Here is a 19319-nt window from a genome sequence, read left to right as displayed (position 1 = left end):
AGGGGCTCTGCCAGTTGGCCATGGGTAGTATGTGGCAACGCTTTAGACGTGAGATTACTTGAGGTCCTGAACTAGCATGCAGTCAATTGGAATGAAAATGATGGATTCCAGAAAATGCCAAAATGGTGGAGGGCAATGGGGAAAAGGTAGGGTGGAAAGTGGGGTTCTTAAGGAAGACTTCTGGGACGAGGTAGAATTTGACACAAGGGTTTGTATAACCAGGATGTGGGGGAGCGGGAATGAAATATTTAGTATGTTATGAACAGTATGAGAGAGATGACATTTGGAAAGTGGCAGCCAGTGGGCACCATATAGCAGGAAGTACAATGGACTAGGAGGCGAGAGGGGGTTATTGAAGAGTCTCAACTCTTAAGCTATGAATTTGAAACTACATTATTTCCTTCCAATAACAGCACCCAACTATGCTAGACCAAGCCACTGCCCAACAACATCTTAGCCCAAGTTTATGCTTTTAGTCACTTTACTTGATTAAGATTTAATGCTATATCCAATTTATCACATTCTCTCCCTTCCTCTAGCCAGGGGTGTGGTCTTTGTTAGATGCCAGCCCCCTTCCTCCTCTTCCCTGAAATATCTCCTTTAGAGTTGGGGCAGGACAGAGTGAGCTTGCATGCTTCCCCTTAACCCCCATCCCTACTTGTCTGTGGCTACAACATGCTTTACCCTCACCAACACTCCCTCTAAGCCATAACTCTAGGCATTGGCAGTTCCTTATGAAATTTGGTCTGGCTGACCTCAGCTAGTACTGTTGTTTCACATTCTTTTGTCCCTCATTATGAGATTCCTCTAGAGACACATGACCCCAAACTCTAACTTCCTTGGCCAGTTGGTAGGTCTACAACATGTATATGTAGGAGCCCTCTCAGCATCTCTTAAAAGGGGGCACATGTCAATGGGGGAGGTAAGAAATCTTAGTGGCCTCTCCACTGGAGAGTTCCTTCCCCAACATGCAAGTACATATACTTGCACATCTGTGACTCTCTCTCTCCCTCTCTCTCACCTAGCAGCTCAGAGGTAGTTCATCAGCTCTGCTAAGCAGACGTTCAACCAGGAAATGAAATGTCAGTAGGTCTTTCATTAGCTACCCCCAAATGTATGAATGATTCTCTTAGACTTCTCTTCAGTGAAAGAGAAGAGAGGAAATGGAAATGAGCACTTCACTCCCTCAAAAGGGTTTCTTCTCGGTTTTCATACATCAGCAGGGGATAAGAGATAGTGGAATGATAATGCCTGGTCTGTTGGAATAATCCTTCGCAGTTACACATGCAAAAAGATAGCAGGTCCCACTAGCTGCAGTTTTCAGGGCTTAGAATTTGGGGGACCATCTCAGCTCTGGGTCTTACTGATGATTCTGAGTCAACAGAGAAAATCCTACTCACCCCCTGTTGTTGCCCTGTTACAAGATTGAGATATTAATTCTCAGAGAAGGGAATATGTTTGCCTGATATCAATTAAGAGGTGAGATTTAAATACCAACACCATGCTCCTCCCACTGGTTCTTTTTTTTATAAATTTATTTTTTATTTTATTTTTGTCTGCTTTGGGTCTTCATTGCTGTGCGTGGGCTTTCTCTAGTTGCAGCGAGCGGAGGCTACTCTTCATTGTGGGGTGCGGGCTTCTCACTGTGGTGGCTTCTCTTGTTGCAGAGCACGGGCTCTAGGCACGTGGGCTTCAGTAGTTGTGGCACGCTGGCTCAGCAGTTGCTGCGCATGGGCTTAGCTGCTCTGCAGCATGTGGGATCTTCCCGGACCAGGGCTCGAACCCATGTCCCCTGCATTGGCAGGCAGACTTTTAACTACTGTGCCACAGTGAAGTCCCCTCTCACTGGTTCTTGATAAGTCAGCTTACTTATCCATAACTTGAAAGTTTTTAAGCTAGATGACTCCAGGAAAATGAGACTGAACAGCCACATTTTGTAAGCACAGCCACCATTTTAACCCAGTGAGTACCTCTACGTGCTTTTTACAAATTGATATGATTAGCCATACTGCTGAATGCTGAGCCTAACTCACTCATCAGTTACAAGCATCTCAATGTGTTACGTTGGTTTAAGAGAAAAAAACCCACTTCTTATTATCCACTGTATCCATTACTCCATAGATTTTGACTTGTTGAACACTGGGACATTAATACAACCAACAAGGAAATGGCGAAGAACTTTCCTTGGAAACACCGTTCTTCCTGCATCAAGACATTCCAACCTTGGACAGCTGCAGTTAAGCCAGCTTCCTGTGCCTTCAGAAAGGTCAAGCTGGAAATCATCTTAAGGAAACATTTATTTTTGAGTTAAGCCAGATCTATACAAGCAAAGGGAGAGAGAATGTTCCATCATTAGCTAAAGCATTTGGTTCATCTCCAAGGAGCAAACCAAGATCCTTTGCAGACATGTTTAAAGGTAGGACACTGAGCATTTATCTAAATCTTCAAGTTACTGAATATTTATGCAGTCTTTCATTTTACTGGGGATTAGAAGGTTTCCCTGCACGGAGATACTACACTGAGAAAGCCAGTGCAGGGCTGTGACCAGGAGGTCCATAAATACCACTGGGTCAGATGAAGGTGCTTTAGAGGCAATTGGAGACAAACATTATTTCAGCTAACAAGTATTTAGTGAGCACCTGCTCTGTGTTGAGCTCTGTGTGGGGGCTGTAAATGATGACTCAACATAACTTCTCTGTGAACCAGAGATATTTTCTATTCATTTTTTTCCAAAGGTACAACGCAGAGATATTATGGTTTGGCCAAATTCTCAAGGCTTTGTTCATTCTTATTGCACTGATCCATGCTTCTAGGTTCAAGATCTTTGGTGTTTTCCAGATGGGAAATATGCTTTCCCTCCTTTGATATAATCCATTTTGAGTTGGCACCAGCTGGGAAATCCTTGCTTGCCTCACTTAATTGAGCTGTCAGGCCAGTGACCAATCTACATTTTTTAAAAATAAATAAATAAAGGAAGAAAGGGAAAAAGGAAGGGAGGAAGGGAAGCTAAGGTTAATTCTAGCCCCTAGGTTTATAGTCTTAACCCATGGCTTTTGGAAGTGGAATTAACATGCCATTCTCCAGATGCTTTGTTTTGTAGAGTTAGGAGCCCCAAAGAAATATTTAAGCACTACTGTTAAAGAGCCAACAAGTATTTCATTGTGGTTAGATGATGCATTTCCCTCATTTCTATGTGTATTCTCTTCCCCCTTGATAAGAGGTAATCAGTAAATATTTAATGGATGAATGGAAAAATAAATACATGTCCAAAGACAATGTGAGGGGGACCATGGACACCTAAGGGTTATGGTTCTGTTTTACCTTGTTGTTGTTGATTCATTCATATTTTAATTTTTTCTAATAAATCTTTTATTTTTCTAATTTTATTTTATTCTTTATACTTTGTTATTGTTCTGCTCCTTTTGGCTTATTCCCTTTTTTATTTTTTTATTTTTTGTTGTGGTTCTGTTTTACCTTGTTTCAATTATATATTTTTTCCTAACATTTTTTTTAATCTTTCTAATTTTATTTTATTTTTTATTCATTGTTATTGTACTGCTCCTTTTTCTTCTTTGCTTTTGCTGGGCCACACAGCTTGCTGGATCTTGGTTCCCAGTCCAGGAGTCGGGCCTGAGCTCCTGTGGTGGGAGCCCCAAGTCCAAACCCCTGGACTAACAGAGAACCTCAGACCCCAGGGAATATCAATCAGAGTGAGGCCTCCCAGAGGTCCTCAGCACCAAGACCTGGTTCTACCCAACTGCCTGCAAAACTCCAGTGCTGGGTGCCTCAGGCCAAACAACCAGTAAGACAGGAATATGGCCCAACCCATCATAAAAAATGAGATGACAAAAAAATAGGTTACAGACGAAGGAGCAAGGTAAAAACCTACAAGACCAAATAAATGAAGAGGAAATAGGCAAGCTACCTGAAAAAGAATTCAGAATAATGATAGTAAAGATGATCCAAAATCTCAGAAATAGAATGCAGAAAATACAAGAAACATTTAACAAGGATCTAGAAGAACTAAAGAGCAAACAAACAGTGGTGAACAACACAATAAATGAAATTAAAAATACTCTAGAAGGAATCAATAGCAGAATAACTGAGGCAGAAGAACAGATAAGTGAGGTGGAAGTTAAAATGGTGGAAATAACTGCCACGGAGCAGAATAAAGAAAAAAGAATGAAAAGAATTGAGGACAGTCTCAGAGACCTCTGGGACAACACTAAACACACCAACATTCGAATTATAGGGGTCCCAGAAGAAGAAGAGAAATAGAAAGGGTCTGAGAAAATATTTGAAGAGATTATAGTCAAAAACTTTCCTAACATGGGAAAGGAAATAGCCACTCAAGTTCAGGAAGCGCAGAGAGTCCCATACAGGAAAAAACCTAGGAGAAACACAACAAGACACGTATTAATCAAACTAATAAAAATTAAATACAAAGAAAAATATTAAAAGCAGCAAGGGAAAAGCAACAAATAACATACAAAGGAATCTCCATAAGGTTATCAGTTGATTTCTCAGCAGAAACTCTGCAGGCCAGAAGGGAGTGGCAGGATATATTTAATGGGATGAAAGGAAAAAACCTACAACCAAGATCACTCTGCCCAGCAAGGATCTCATTCAGATTCGATGCAGAAATCAAAAGCTTTACAGACAAGCAAAAGCTAAGAGAATTCAGCACCACCAAACCAGCTTTACAACAAATGCTATAGGAACTTCTCTAAGCAGGAAACACAAGAGAAGAAAAAGATCCACAAAAACAAACCCAAATCAATTAAGAAAATGGTAATAGGAGCATACATGTCGATAATCACCTTGAATGTAAATGGATCAAATGCTCCAACCAAAAGACACAGACTGGCTGAATGAATACAAAACAAAACCAGTATATACGCTGTCTATAAGAAACCCACTTCAGACCTAGGGACACATAGAGACTGAAAGTGAGGGGCTAGAAAAAGATATTCCATGCAAATGGAAATCACAAGAAAACTGGAGTAGCAATACTCATATCAGACAAGATAGACTTTAAAATAAACACTGTAACAAGAGATAAGGAAGGACACTACATAATGATCAAGGGCTCAATCCAAGAAGAAAACATAACAATTATAAATATTTATGCACCCAACATAGGAGCACCTGAATACATAAGGCAAATGCTAACAGCCATAAAAGGGGAAATCAACAGCAACACAATAATAGTGGGGAACTTTAACACCCCACTTACACCAATAGACAGATCATCCAGACAGAAAATAAATAAGGAAACACAAGCTTTAAATGACACAATAGAACAGATAGACTTAACTGATATTTATAGGACATCCTACTTGAAAGCAGAAGAATACACTTTCTTCTCAAGTGCACATGGAATGTTCTCCAGAATAGAACACATCTTGGGTCAGAAATCAAGCCTTGAAAAATTTAAGAAAACTGAAACCTTATCAAGCATCTTTTCCAACCACAGTGCTATGAGATTAAAAATCAATTACAGGGAAAAAACTGTTAAAACCACAAACACATGGAGCCTAAACAGTGCACTGCTAAATAACCAAGGCTCACTGAAGAAATCAAAGAAGAAGAAAAAAAAAATACCTAGAAACAAATGACAATGAAAACATGATGATCCAAAATCTATGGGATGCAGCAAAAGCAGTTCTAAGAGGGAAGTTTATAGCAATTCAAGTTCACCTCAACAAACAAGAAAAATCTCAAATAGACAATCTAACCTTACACATAAAGCAACTAGAAAAAGAACAAAGAAAACCCAAAGTTAGTAGAAGGAAAGAAATAATAAAGGTCAGAGCAGAAATAAATGAAATAAAAACAAAACAATAGCAAAGATCAATAAAACTAAAGGTCAGTTCTTAGAGAAGATAAACAAAATTGATAAACCTTTAGGCAGACTCAACAAGAAAAAAGGGGAGAGGACTCAAATCAATAAAATTAGAAATGAAAAAAGGAGAGGTTACAACTGATACTGCAGAAATACAAAGGATCATAAGAGAATACTACAAGCAACTATATGCCAACAAAATGGACAACCTGGAAGAAATGGACAAATTCTTGGAAAGGTACAACCTTCCAAGACTGAAACAGGAAGAATTAGAAAATGTAAACAGACCAATCACAGGTAATGAAATTGAAACTGTGATTAAAAATCTTCCAACAAACAAAAGTCCAGGACCAGATGGCTTCACAGGCGAATGCTATCAAACATTTAGAGAAGAGTTAACATCTATCCTTCTCAAACATTTTCAAAAAATTGCAGAGGGAGGAACACTCCCAAAGCCGTTCTACGAGGCCACCACCACCCTGATACCAAAACCAGACAAAGATATCACAAAATAGAAAATTACAGACCAATATCACTGATGAACATAGACCCAAAAATCCTCAACAAAATACTAGCAAACAGAATCCAACAACACATTAAAAAAAATCATATACCATGATCAAGTGGGATTTATCCCAGGGATGCAACGATTCTTCAATATATGCAAAACAATCAATGTGACACCATATTAATGAATTAAAGAATAAAAACCATATGATCATCTCAATAGAAGCAGAAAGAGCTTTTGACAAAATTCAATGCCATTTATGATAAAAACTCTCCAAGAAGTGGGCATAGAGGGAAACTACCTCAACGTAATAAAGGCCATATATGACAAACCCACAGCAAACATCATTCTCAATGGTGGAAAACTGAAAGCATTTCTTCTAAGATCAGGAACAAGACAAGGAGGTCCAGTCTCACCACTACTATTCAACATAGTTTTGGAAGTCCTAGCCATGGCAACCAGAGAAGAAAAAGAAATAAAAGGAATACAAATTGGAAAAGAAGAAATAAAACTGTCCTGTTTGCAGGTGACTTGATACTATACATAGAAAATCCTAAATATGCCACCAGAAAACTACTAGAACTAATCAATGAATTTGGTAAAGTTGCAGGATACAAAATTAATGCACAGAAATCTCTTGCATTCCTATATACTAACAACAAAAGATCTTAAAGAGAAATTAAGGAAACACTCCCATTTACCATTGCAACAAAAAGAATAAAATACCTAGGAATAAACCTACCTAAGGAGGCAAAACACCTGTACTCAGAAAACTATAAAACACTGATGAAAGAAATCAAAGATGACACAAACAGATGGAGAGATATACCATGCTCCTGGATTGGAAGAATCAATATTGTGAAAATGACTATACTACCCAAAGCAATCTACAGGTTCAATGCAATCCCTATCAAATTACCAATGACATTTTTTACAGAATTAGAACAAAAAATTATGCAATTTGTATGGAAACACAAAAGATCCCAAATAGCCAAAGCAATCTTGAGAAAGAAAAACGGAGTTGGAGGAATCAGGCTCCCCGACTTCAGACTATACTACAAAGCTACAGTAATCAAGACAGTATGGTACTGGAACAAAAACAGAAATATAGATCAATGGTACAGGATAGAAAGCCCAGAGATAAACCCATGCACCAATGGTCACCTAATCTATGACAAAGGAGGCAAGAATATACAATGGAGAAAAGGCAGCCTCTTCATTAAGTGGTGCTGGGGAAACTGGACAGCTACATGTAAAAGAATGAAATTAGAACACTTCCTAACATCATACACAAAGATAAACTCAAAATGGATTCGAGACCTAAATGTAAGGTCAGACACTATCAAACTCTTAGAGGAAAACATAGGAAAAACACTCTGACATAAATCACAGCAAGATCTTTTATGACCCACCTCCTAGAGTAATGAAAATAAAAACAAAAATAAGTGAATGGGGCCTAATTAAACTAAAAGCTTTTGCACAGCAAAGGAAACCATAAACAAGATGAAAAGACAACCCACAGAATGGGAGAAAATAATCGCAAACGAAGCCACAGACAAAGGATTAATCTCCAATATATACAAAGAGCTCATGAAGCTCAATATCACAAAAAAACAAACAACCCAATCAAAAACTGGGCAGAAGACCTAAATAGACATTTCTCCAAAGAAGACATACAGATGGCAAAGAGACACATGAAAAGATGCTCAACAGCACTAATTATTAAAGAAATGCAAATCAAAACTACAATGAGGTATCACCTCACACCAGTCAGAATGGCCATCATCAGAAAATCTACAAACAATAAATGCTGGAGAAGGTGTGGAGAAAAGGGAACCCTCCTATACTGTTGGTGGGAATGTAAATTGATACAGCCACTATGGACAACAGTATGGAGGGTCCTTAAAAAACTAAAAATAGAGCTACCATATTATCCAGCAATCCCACTCCTGGGCATATATCCAGAGAAAACCATAATTCAAAAATACACATGTGGGCTTCCCTGGTGGCGCAGTGGTTGAGAGTCCGCCTGCCGATGCAGGGGACAAGGGTTCGTGCCCCAGTCCGGGAAGATCCCACATGCTGCGGAGCGGCTGGGCCCATGAGCCATGGCCGCTGAGCCTGCGCGTCCGGAGCCTGTGTTCCGCAGCGAGAGAGGCCACAACAGTGAGAGGCCCACATACCGTAACAAAAAAAAAAAAAAAAAAAATACACATGTACCCCAATGTTCACTGCACTATTTACAATAGCCAGGACAAGGAAGCAACCTAAATGTCCATCGACAGATGAATGGATAAAGAAGATGTGGTACATATATATAATGGAATATTACTGAGCCATAAAAAGAAATGAAACTGGGTCATTTGTAGAGATGTGGATGGACCTAGAGCCTGTCATACAGAGTGAAGTAAGTCAGAAAGAAAAACAAATTTCGTATATTAATGTATATAGGTGGAATCTAGAAAAATGATACAGATGAACCTATTTGCAGGGCAGAAATAGAAAGGCAGACATAGAGAATGGACGTGTGGACAAGGTGGGGGGGGAGGGGAAGCTGGGATGAATTGGGAGATTAGTTTTGACATAAATACAGTACCACGTGTACAATACATAGCTAGTAGGAACCTGCTATATAGCGCAGGGAGCTCAGTTCAGTGCTCTGTGATTGCCGAGTTGGGTGGGATGGGGGGGGTGGGAGGGAGGTCCAAGACGGAGGGGATGTGTGTATGCATATGGCTGATTCACTTCCACTGTGCGGCAGAAGCTAACACAACATTGTAAAGCAATTATACTCCAATTAAAAAAAACAAAAACAAACAAAAAAGGCAACCTGAGTGTTTGAGAGCCTGCCAGTAGGAACTAATGATCCGTGACACCTGGTAAAAGGAGACAAAGGCACCAAGAAAAGGCTCAGCAGAGAGGTAGAGTTACCCAGACACAGTGTTATTGGCCATGGGATAATCTGTAGATTTGCAACATTTAAAACATGTAGCAGAAACAGAAGTTGTGATACCTAGAAGATCTTTCTTATGAGCTAGAATAATGAAAATCTAACCAACTTCCTTTGTAGAAGTAGCTCAGTCCTGTTTAATACAAAGAACCAAGCAATCAATTAACTTATTAGAACAGATCAAAAAATAACACAGAAAGTAGAAGAGAGAAGACAGGCAGTGGGGAAAGAGAAAGGTAGATGGGAGGAAGGGGAGAGGAGGGAGGGAGGGGTAGGAAAGAGAGAGAAATTTTTTCCCTCGGAGCTAACCTGGGGGTGTAGACTCATTAAATAAAGAGCATGTCTTTACTTGAGAGATGGCATTAGGCTCGAACTAATGCCATGAATAAGACATCAATTTTCTGCTAGTGCCACTGAGAAGAGATGAAGAGCTTCCAATGGTTTGGGGCAGCTTAGTGATAACCAGGAGCCTGCAGTCTGTTTGCCAAGTTTATTTCAGAAATGGACAAAGAATGAAGTGAAACAACAAAATTTATGTTCCCTTTTGGTCCACAGCTGAAACATCAATCTCCAATGTGAGAGATGAATGCAGTATCATCCCCTCAAGTGTTTTGTTCTCAATAATACGTGCTTGCCTGCTCCAGGAGAACAATATTTGTTAGAAAATGCAACTGTACGTAATCCATGGACATTGTTACCATGCCTATGTTTTGCTTTAAAATACTTCAGCATAAATAGCATGTGTTAGTTTAAGTAAAGCCTTAGGTGTAGTGTGTTGTCCTAAGCAGAAATTCCCATCCCAGGGATGGTCAGTAAGCTACTTAGTTATAGTTAATTGGGAAGCCCACACTCCAGAGGAGGCTAGCACAGCCTTCAGGTATCTTTTTCTCCATCCACACCAGAGGCTTAGGAAATTAGCATAAAGAATATTAGAAATGGGCTCTCAGTGATGAAATTAATGACACCCCGGATATATAGAGGAGGTACAATAACATAGTTTCAAGAGACTCCCCACCCTATAATAAAATTTTAACCTGACCTATAGCCTGTGCCCGCTGTCCTGTATCCAGCTGGGAGGTCAGAAGACTTCTGTTTGCCTGATGTCACCTGTCAGAGTAACAGAATCCTGTCTCAGGAAATCGGTGTGTCTGCCTCAACTAAACCTTCCATGTAATGGGTAGTTAAATCACCTAAAGTCAGAGACCTAAGACCTCCTCAGCCTTAAAGAGTAGAACAAGCTAGCCTGGCCCTGCCTAGTAATAAATGTTAATGTATGTGACTCAGAATTTTGTTTGAGAATTTCTTTCATCATCAGTTCATATCAAGGTGATGAGAGAGGAGCATCAAACCACTGAAATCTCCTGTTATCTACCAAAACTAACTTAAGAGCTGTGCATTTCCAAAATGGCCCGAGTCAATTTGCTACAGATAAACAAGTAAGTTTAACAGAAACTGCTGCTTTCAAATTTCCCTTTCAAGTGTTGGAAAGTTCAGCTCGAAAGAGAGTTCCTGGAGCATCAGGCCACTCAAGCCTAGATACTGACAATTCTAGCTGCTGATTACGGCACCAATCCCTGCTGTGACTTTGGCCTAAGCCTTCTGATTACTGAAACAGGTTGCCTCATGTTACACTGGCGAGTTGGTTCCCAGCTATGAATGCTGCTCTCAGCACTTCAAGATTTGCTGTGATTTTCTACACCACAAGATTTATGTGTCCAATGTCTCTCCCTCTCCCCCCACCTCTGTATATATATATTTATATGCCTAAGATATTAATGTGGAAGATTAATATAATGAGGAAGATTAGTGTATACTTTAGACATAATGTGTTCCACTAAAGTGAGCACTGACTCACAAAAATGTCTAACATACAATTAACAATTCAACATTAAGCCATTTAAAATATAAGGCATCAGGGTTTCCCTGGTGCCATGCCACAGTGGTTAAGAATCCGTCTGCCAACACTCTATGATATAAATCACAGCAAGATCTTTTTTGACCCACCTCCTAGAGAAATGGAAATAAAAACAAAAATAAACAAATGGGACCTAATGAAACTTATAATCTTTTGCACAGCAAAGGAAAACATAAACAAGACGAAAAGACAGCCCTCAGAATGGGAGAAAATATTTGCAAATGAAGCAACTGACAAAGGATTAATGTCCAAAATTTACAAGCAGCTCATGCAGCTCAATATCAAAAAAACAAACAACCCAATCCAAAAATGGGCAGAAGACCTAAATAGACATTTCTCCAAAGATATACACATTGCCAACAAACACATGAAAGGATGCTCAGCATCACTAATCATTAGAGAAATGCAAATCAAAACTACAATGAGGGGGCTTCCCTGGTGGCGCAGTGGTTGGGAGTCCGCCTGCCGATGCAGAGGACACGGGTTCATGCCCCGGTCCGGGAAGATCTCACATGCCGCGGAGCGGCTAGGCCCGTGAGCCATGGCCGCTGAGCCTGCGCATCCAGAGCCTGTGCTCCGCAACGGGAGAGGCCGCAACAGTGAGAGGCCCACGTACCGCAAAACAAAAAACAAACAAACAAAAAACCTACAATGAGGTATCATCTCACACCAGTCATAATGGTCATCATCAGAAAATCTACAAACAATAAATGCTGGAGAGGGTGTGGAGAAAAGGGATCCCTCTTGCACTGTTGGTGGGAATGTACATTGATACAGCCACTATGGAGAACAGTATGGAGGTTCCTTAAAAGACTAAAAACAGAACTACCATACAACCCAGCAATCCCACTACTGGGCATATACCCTGAGAAAATCATAATTCAAAAGGTCATGTACCACAATGTTCATTGCAGCTCTATTTATAGTAGCCAGGACATGGAAGCAACCTAAGTGTCCATTGACAGATGCATGGATAAAGAAGATGTGGCACTTATATACAATGGAATATTACTCAGCCATAAAAAGAAATGAAATTGAGTTATTTGTAGTGAGGTGGATGGACCTAGAGTCTGTCATACAGAGTGAAGTAAGTCAGAAAGAGAAAAACAAATACCATACGTTAACACATATATATGGAATCTAAAAAGAAAAAAAAAATGGCTCTGAAGAACCTAGGGGCAGGACAGGAATAAAGATGCAGATGTAGAGAATGGACTTGAGGACACGGGGAGGGGGAAGGGTAAGCTGGGACAAAGTAAGAGAGTGGCATGGACATACATACACTACCAAATGTAAAATAGAGAGCTAGTGGGAAGCAGCCACATAGCACAGGGAGATCAGCTCGGTGCTTTGTGACCACCTAGAGGGGTGGGATAGGGAAGGTGGGAGGGAGCGCAAGAGGGAGGAGATATGAGGATATATGTATATGTATAGCTGATTCACTTTGTTACAAAGCAGAAACTAACACACCATTGTAAAGCAATTAGATTTCAATAAAGATGTTTAAAAGAATTTTTTTTAATAAATAAATAAAGTGGGTTTCTTGCAGGAAAAAAAAGAATCTGCCTGCCAATGCAGGGGACATGGGTTCAAGCCCTAGTCCAGGAAGATCCCACATGCTCCAGAGCAACTAAGCCCATGCGCCACAACTACTGAGCCTGCGCTCTAGAGCCCACAAGCCACAACTACTGAGCCCACGCACCGCAACTACTCAAGCCTTCATGCCTAAAGCCCAAGCTCCGCAACAAGAGAAACCACCACAATGAGAAGCCCGCGCACCACAATGAAGAGTAGCCCCCACTCGCCACAACTAGAGAAAGCCTGCGCACAGCAACCAAGACCCAAAGCAGCCGAAAAATCAATAAATTTTAAAAAAACAACAAGGCATCAATGTAGCTTATGTTCCACAAATACATTTTCAGCTGAGACTGAATTGTAGCTTTGGAATAGAAATAACTTAGACAAAGAGTATTTGACTCAAAATATAGAAGGTTTGATGATGGCAAATTGGCCCATCACAACTAACATTTTTAGGCATGTTTCCTTACAAGGTCTCAAAACATTTTACCAAGAGTTTTCATTTCTTAATTTCAAAAGCATTGCTGTGCTCACTTAGCAGTGCTCACTTAGCAGATGAATAAACTGAAGAATAAAAATTCCTTTGTTTGGTCCTCCAGTAGCATATGAAAAGTCAAAGACCAAAGGAAAGTGACTCTTTGAGCATATCTTCTTTCAAATCCAAATCATACAGGTAGGTATTCTGTTCTACAAATTAGTCCTACAAAGACTATGAAGAAAAATAGCAGTGACCTTCCTCACCCTTGCCCATACCCAGTCCTGCTTTCCAATGACACCCAGTTTTTAATCTTTTAACTATTTCCTCTAGTATTCATTCACATTTTAAAATAAGATACGCATGCTGCTGTTCTTAGTTTATGAATTTTACATGGTAACCTATTGGTTCCCTATGGTGGAAATTGAAGACTCTATCTCTTGAGCTCACTGGCAAGATTAAATTTACACAAAGAAGCCAGAATATGAAGAAGAAAGAAAATTTGAGGAGAATTCTTTGAAGACATTTATGCTGTGATAACCAGTTCTTTTTCCACCAAAAGGGCAGGGACGAAATGTCAGTTTCAACTTCCTTAGCTTCAAGTCCAAAGAAAATGGGCTTCAAAGTGACCACCAGAGGGAATCACACGCCGTCCTCTAGTGGAACACAGTAGAAATGTCTCTAACTCCTGCCCAGGAAATCTTGAAGGAAAGAGAACCCAGTAGGCTGCTTTGGTGGCAAGACAGAGAGAAAGCTGGGTGTGTGTTGAGAACTGTGCTTCCCTCTGATGGTGGGTCAAACATCTGTGAAACTCAGGATCCAGATGTAGAACCTACAGAGGGTATGGCAAACACAACCTAAGTTGACCTCCAATGAGTCACAATCCCATAGAATTCCCTCCTCTAGAATATGGGCAGAACCTCTGACTGGCCTCTAGTTGATAGAACATGGCAAAAGTGATTGGATGTCACTTCTTTGATTATGCTACATTGTGTTGTGAAGTGTTGGAGTGTCCCTCCCTTGATTAGGTAAAGAGGATGGGATAGTCACTTGTGTCACATTACATTCCATTGCATAAGACTTCCTCTTTGCAACCAGGCTAGAGATTCAACTTCTGTCTTTGAAAGAGTAGTTGCCATGCTGTCAAAGCACCTTGAGAGGGAATATGACAGAGAACTGCATGTTCTAGGAGCTAAGAGCAGTCCCTGGTTGATGACCAGCAAGAAAACATGGACCCCAATCCTACAACCACTAGGAAATGAGTTCTGCCATCAATCTCATGAGCTTGGAAGAGGAGCCTGAGCTCCAGAAAGAAATGTATCCCATGTGAACCTTGACTGTAGCCTTGTGAGACCTTAAGCAGAGAACCCAGCTAAGTTGTGCCCAGACTCCTGACCCATGGAAACTGAGATAAGAAATGTGTGTGATTTCAAGCCACTAAGTTTCTGGTAATTTTTTTATGCAACAAAATAAAATGAGTACAATAGAAATGCTGTTCTGAGGTAGTATCAGAAAGGATCCTGCCCAGAGCACAAAAAGACCTCTGACAACAGGAATCCATGGATTGATCATCTAAAACCAGAAGCTGATTGAGGGTTGGGAGTGGCCTGTCAAAGGACAATATGCACTGCCCATCACAAAGAGGTACCTGATGATGGGAGCCTCCAAAGAACTCACAGGTCAGGGGAGAAGAGGTGAACTGTCTGACAAGTCTAGAGAGCACACAGCCACTGTAAACAAAGAATGCTCTTAACAGGGCCTAATCCAGAAATAACACAGTGAGTGGCCTATCAACGGAATCCTTGCCTGACCTAGGAATGAGCCTTCCTAGCACCGTGAGACAAATTGGTCATGAACTGCCTCCTAAACCTGGGTCAAATTTATGACCAGTAAGGGGCACTGTAAACAAAGAATGTTCCCTGCCATTGCAGTTCTATGAAGATCAAATCATTAGCCACTGCAGTTACTGACCTACAAGTACACCCTGAAAGGAATTCAGGGTGAAGCATTCTGTCTTTTGGATATATGGGCCCCTAGGTAGTTAAAGTGAATATCTAAGGAAGAATTTCAATGACCCCAGATTCTTGCATCTCCCCATACATAGAAAAGCACTAAAAGCATTGAATGTCTGATCCTCGTGACTAGCAGTAACCTTTCACTGAGATCTTGAATGCACGTATATATACTGGCTCCTCCTATACCTCTTTGGAACAGTTTCTCAGAGCTACCTGAGAGGCTGTCTTCTGTCTCCTAGGCTATAGTCTTCAGTAAGACACTGAATAAACTCGACTCACAGCTCTTAATGTTGTGTTTTTTTCTAGTTGAAACCACCAAGAGCCAGGGCAAATTCCCCATTTCCTGACCCGTCACATAGTGTGTTAGTAAAACAGCTATCCAGAGAGGGAAAAGTCCTGATTTATAACACTTGCCAATTTCTGTGGTGTAAACATACCCACCATGACTGATTTCAAGCTACCAATAGCTTAACAATCTTCTCATAATTTTCCTGATATTTAACAACTGGCTTCTGGGAGCCAGTGCTCTAATACACCAGGGCTGCCTCTACTTCCTCCACCCTCGAGGGATCAGCCAGCCTCCAGGAGTAGGGACTTCGGGGAGAGAACAGAAGTCTGACCTTCAACAATAGGTCTTCAGTCAGGGGGAGGGTGAGAAGAGACTTTACCTTGATTGGAGATTGATGTGTTGGTTCATACCTCAGACTGGACTGTTAGAAAGTTGAGACTCCATGTTCATGACTTAAGAAGATGTAGAACTGCCTATTTTACATGGGTGAATGAAAGGTCACGGGACCTGCCCAGATTTTCATATACATACTCACATGCGCGCACACACACACACATATATAATGTGCCAACAAAATATGTAAATTAATTATCTTTGTAGGTTAACTAACCAAGATAGAGATAAAAATTGCAGAGCTACCATTTTCTTTCTTTCTTTTAAAACTATTTCCTAATATTCCCCTCTTTTCTCAAAATGCCTTTCTAAATGAGATGACTCATAAATTCCAAAGTTCTAAATAGACGAATGAATGATTAAATGACTAAAGTAGATTTCCTAATATGTTTGTCTGTTTAAAAGTGCTGTCACCATCTCAGGAAGCCCCCTGGTTAAATGCTCATTCAGTTAAGGCATGCACAAAGGTGCTCTGCTGTGGGGCATCTCGGGAGATGTCAGGAAAAAAACATCTGAGTTTAAAAGCAGTGCGATGTGAGTAGCTTTTCATACATAAATGGACCTGACAGCTAAGTGTGGCTAACATGAATATTTGCTTCAGGAAACTCAGAGTACAGAAGAGGAAACGACACTTCAACCTTGGGTGGAGCTAGACCTCTGGGGTCAAGATGAATCTGTCTGCACTGTTTCTACTGGATTTCCACTCACAAGTCCTTGGGTGAGTCATCTGGGAGCAGTTTGTACAGTTATCATGGGTTACCCTCCTTTGAGAATATTCTCCAAGGGATTGAAGCCCCGAAATTTCCCACCAAGTATACTAAGTTCCGGAAGAATATCATTTTGAGTCTTACGTCAAAGAGCAAGACATGAGTTGCCCATACAGCTATTCTTTGTACACACTATTATGGTACTTCTCAAACTGAACTCTTGCCTCCATTGATTCTGTTCAAGTGAAACTAGCAAACAATGCTTAATAGAAAGAGCCCAAAAGTAAAGAGTCTCTTTGACATATTTATATCTTCATAGAATTTTTGGACTATCCTTGCTCTCAGCTGGTGACCTTAATTCTCACTTCACAGGGAAAATAGAAGCAATTAGAAGAAAATTTCCACAGGCATCTACTAAAGTATCTACCTACATTCTCTGCATACTCACCTCTTCCATGGATGAAATTTCCATTCTCCAAAGTGTCAGCCCCTCTCTGTGTGTACTACATCCCATCCCTCTTGCCTAATCAAGGATGTCGATCTACCAGTTCTCTCTATCTCCTACACCATTATTTTTCACTGTCTGTTGGATCATTTCTATCAGGATTCAAATATGCTATTATGTGTTCCATCTTAAAAAGGAATAAAAGAAGCACTTGTTCTGACCCTACTTTCCCTAACCAATGCCCTTCCTTTATTCCCCTTTGCAGCAAATTGCCTGGCTATTCTCTTGTTCCTTTTCTCCATCCTATCTTGAATCCATTCAGTCAGGCTTTTGCCCTCACCCCTCCACTGAGACTGCTCTTGACAAAGTCGTAATTTCCATGCTACTAAATCCAGTGGTCAATTCTCACTGACTGTCAAGTGAGACAGTGACAAGGTTGATCACTCACTCCTCCTTTTTTTTTTTTTAAGGTATATTTTGGTCTGTATTTTTTTAATATATAAATTTATTTATTTTGGCTGTGTTGGCTCTTCATTCTGCGCACCGGCTTTCTCTAGTTGCAGCGAGCAGGGGCTACTCTTCATTGTGGTGCATGGGCTCCTCATTGCAGTGGCTTCTCTTTGTTGCGGACCATGGGCTCTAGGCGTGCGGCACGGGGGCTCAGTAGTTGTGGTTCACAGGATCTAGAGTGCAGGCTCAGTGATTGTGGCGCACGGGCTTAGTTGCTCCGCAGCATGTGGGATCTTCCTGGACCAGGGCTCAAACCCATGTCCCCTGCATTGGCAAGCAGTTTGTTTATATGGTTTCCAGGATGACACACTCCCAGTTTTCCTTCTTCCTCACTGCTCACTCTTTCCCTGTCTCCTGAATTGGTTCTTCTAATTCTCCCTGAAGATTAGTGTTGGAGAGCCCCAAGCTCGGTCCTTGGCCTCTTCTCTTCTCCATCTACCCTCACTCCCTTAGTGATCTCATCAGGTCCCCTGACTTCCTCATTATTTATATGCTGATGACTTCCAAATGCTGATCTTCACTTTGGACCTCTCTCCCGAATTCTAGATTTGTATAGCCAACTGCTTCTTTCATATCTTCAGTAGGATGTCTAACCTCTCAAATTTAACATATCCAAAACTGAGCTCCTGAGCTCCCAAAACCTGTTCCAGCTGCAGCCTTCTCCACCTCATCTGGGGAAAACTCCATCCTTCTATTTTCTCAGGCCAAAAACTTTAGCGTTATCCTTGATTCTTCTCTTTCCCCGATACATACAACCAGTCAGAAGACCGTACTGGCTTTATCTTCAGACTCTGACCACTTCTTACCATGCCCCCTGCCCCCTGCTCCCTGATGGTCCACGCACTGTCCTCTCTCATCTGAATTACTACAATGGCCTTCTTTCTATAAGTCTCCCAGCATCCATTATTGCCCTCTAGTGTCTTTTGCAATATAACAGCCATTAATTTGAAACATAAACTCTGTTATCTCCTGCAAGGCAGTTGCCTCAAGGGAGGCCACTGCAGAGTCTTCAGGCTGAAAGATACTAGCTTCCTTAGTCAGAGAGGAATAGATGCTTCTACTGACAAAGTAAGCAGAGTTTCGAGGTACATTCTACAGCTACATCAGATTCTACATGTTCCTATCCCTATTTTCAGGGTCCATTACTTCGAAATCAATACCGTCACTTCAACATAAGAGATCCTGAAAGGTTCTGAATTCAATTTACTGCTTCAGGTTACCACCATACTGACTATGTTGCATAGGTTTCAATATACAGTGTTTTTCTTGTCACTACTTTTTCCCTAGTTTTGGGTTTGATATCCTTGTTACACCAAGAGTTCTTTGAAAGACTGCTTTTAAATTTCTAAATGCATATATATTTTTAAAAACTATTCTACTCTTGTTAATGTCTACTTTTGTTGCACCTATGTGAGACAGTATGTTATGTGTGGTTTCTTCTTTCTTGAAAGTATAAAGATTTTATATGTGTTCTAACACACGGACAGTGAGTATAACTATTTCCTGTGTTTGAAAAACGACTGTATTCTCTACTTTTACATCTGGTTAATATGTTAATTTTGTTTATCAAATTCCCTCTAGCCTTTCACATTTTGTATTGACTTCATTTGTCAATTTCTGACAAAGGTACATTAAGGTTTATACTTTTGAATCTATAAAAACAAAACAGAGGGGAGACAAATACCTGTA

The sequence above is a fragment of the Grampus griseus genome, assembly GCF_964374135.1.
Source record: "Grampus griseus genome assembly, chromosome: 13".
In the NCBI taxonomy this organism is placed as follows: domain Eukaryota; kingdom Metazoa; phylum Chordata; class Mammalia; order Artiodactyla; family Delphinidae; genus Grampus; species Grampus griseus.
Note: the sequence above shows the minus strand (reverse complement) of the source record.